Consider the following 3038-nt stretch of genomic DNA (forward strand, 5'->3'; position numbering starts at 1 on the left):
ATATATATATATAAGGGCGTTTGTGTGTTTTAACACCAGGTGTATTGACGAAAAAATATTAAACCAGTCAAAACCCTAGCAACACCCGCCACCCTGCCCCCACGATTTTACAAAACACATACCTTGTGTGTGTGTATTCGATATTGTTCACATACTTCGGGCTGCTTTTCATTCATACATGAATGCGTGCGCGCGTGTATGTTTGTATGTATGTATTATATGCGTGCGTACGTATGCACTTGCATGCATACAATCATACATATATGTATAACGTTTAGATATGTGTGTATATTAACTCGGAAGAGAGAATTGTATGCATCTACTTATATGAATATTTAGATACGTGATCCATGTCAACGCTTAATCTTTCGATCTATCTCCGTGAATCTTTTACACGCTCTCTCCCTTCTATTTCTCTATTCTTCTCTAATATATATGTGTGTGTGTGTGTGTGTGTGTGTGTGTGTGTGTGAATGCGTATATATGTGTCTGTGTATATATATGTATATATATGTATAAATATGTGTGCGTGTGTATATGTGTGTGTATATATATACATATATATATATATATATATATATATATATTCGCATTTAGTTATCTAAATCTCTCCCTTACTCTATTGCTTCCTTTTTTCCTCACCCTCTCTATTGTGCGTGTTGTATGTGTATGTATGTGTGTGTGTGTAATAGGAGCAAAATGTAGTAAAGGGTACCTTTAATTGGAACAAGTCATTTCCGTTTGATATTTTGCACACTCAGCAATAATTTCTGAAAAGTGGACAATTCTCCGTTATTAGTACCATGGTTCAGGGAGAGCGTCATTATGAACACGAAGCTGTACTGCAGTTTCACTGAGGCAGACGACACCAGTCCATGAGCTTTATCTGGAAGCCCCCACACATGCCTGTCTGCCTGTGGTGTTTTCGATAAGGGAGCCTATTACGTGGTTTCTGGATGACCTGTTAGAAATAATAACTAAATCATCCTCAAATGACAATCTAGTGTCGTAAAAAGAAGCGCATTCACATACGTAGCCAACGGGAGGTGGGAATGCCGTCTGGACCTTCTGTTGCCTCTCCCCGTTTCTATAACTCTATTCACAATAAACTGTTATCTTTTCTTTTTGTCGGCCCGAGAGTCTAGTAGAAGACACGTGCCGAAGGTGCCACGCAGTGGGACTGAACCCAGAACCATGTGATTGTTTTTCGCAAATTATCTAATTGTGGATCCAGTTTCCTAGTTACTCTATCCTCCAATACCATTAGATATTGAAGTCCTAGACGATGGGTTCCCAAAGTGGGATAAATCTGCCCCGGTGTAAATTTCGCAGACACATGAAGCAAATTTGTTAATTGCGCATTTGTACATGCTTGCTTTCTCTGTTTAATGAAAATCTAAAGATGAGGAAAATTTTTAACTCTGCCTTTGGAATTAACGATCTAATGAAAAAGTGAATTAACCCTTGAGATTCTGCGTGGAAAATTATATCACTGCACCAAATTTTAGAATTTTCACTAAACTTTAACATTTCCATAGGTGCAGTCAAACAGAAAAGATCCACGATCTATACTGTATACATTTTAATTACTGTTTTGTTAATTAAATTATTTAATTCAAAAGAATTTAGCTTTAATATCTAGCCAAGGTTAGTTCATACATAAGTGAAATCGTTTTGGCTACGTGGTTAAGAAGCTCACTTTGCAACCACTTGTTTTCAGGTTCAGTCCCACTGCGCATATAATAGTCCTGGGCCAACCAATGCCCTGTGAGTAGATTTGCTAGACGGAAACTGTGGTGAAAACGTGTGTGCGCGCGCGCGCCTTTGTTGTGTCTGTGTTTGTTTCCCTCACAGACACATCACTTTACAGGTGGTGTTGGTTGATTAAGTACCAGACTTTAAAAGAAAGTACAGGGGCCAATTCTTTCGACTAAAACTCTTCAAGGCGGTACCCCAGCATGGCCGCAGTCCAATGATTGAAACGGTTAAAAGTTAACATTACTGTGTGCTATTTCTATTGCTGCCAAGAGCCCACACCCAGTTGTAACTGTTGAGGCCCTCAGCTTGCCCATTTCACCAGGCATGTATGATAAACTTCGTCATATGCAAGGCAGAAGTAACAGCAACGCTTCAAGATAAATCAGTTGAAAAGAAGAATTACATCGGGTCATGTGAAGGCGAATTAAAAAAAGCGTTAGGTCTATTTTTCCAGCATATCGACAAAAACAATGCAACTAAGTTGGCTAGCCACGTATGGAATTGAAGACCAACTGCACATCCGATATAAATGAGTGGAGAAACGTGGAGAAATCCAAAGTTTGTGTTAATGAATCTAGAAAATGCAACTTTATGGTTAACAGAAAGATCTCATATTCTTCCTAGATCCAACAATTCCAACACATTGCTTCTTTCCAGATCTGAAATTTTTAGCAGGTGTTAACAGGTTTCTTTTGTCGAACTGGAGGGCACCACCTGCTCCAGATTGATTTGCTGTCTCACAGACTTTGACATATTTTCCGTTATTTTGTTCTATATCAGGAGTATTTAATATGTTTTCTGCAATCAGAGAGGACGGGGATCTTAGTTTTCTTGATTTCGTTTCTTTTTTCTCGTTCCATTTTTTATATCAACTTTCTTCACGTCTTTTTCCCACGTTTTTTTCTTATTTTCTTACTGTCCAGCGTCCTCGTTTTAAAAATATATATATCATGCATAGATAGAGCCTGAAAGAAAGCTTTAAGATATACGTATTTCATAAAAACAGAAAGAGCTTCTATTAGCTCTTTCGGTAGTACCTTAAATTGATATTTATCTCTCATTGGATGGAGTACTTTTTTGTTAATTCTAACTACATTAAATATTCCATCTTCCGTCTTTCATTTCCCAAATATACACACACACACACACACACACACACACATATATATATATATAATATATATTTCGTTTTTGGATTTGGATTGCAAGATTCTTTATGTGAGTTCGTTTGTTGAAGCATATTCTGTTGTGTCTGGGGTGAGGCATTTTTATTTTTGTGC

This window comes from Octopus bimaculoides, chromosome 29, assembly GCF_001194135.2.
Source record: "Octopus bimaculoides isolate UCB-OBI-ISO-001 chromosome 29, ASM119413v2, whole genome shotgun sequence".
Lineage (NCBI taxonomy): Eukaryota > Metazoa > Mollusca > Cephalopoda > Octopoda > Octopodidae > Octopus > Octopus bimaculoides.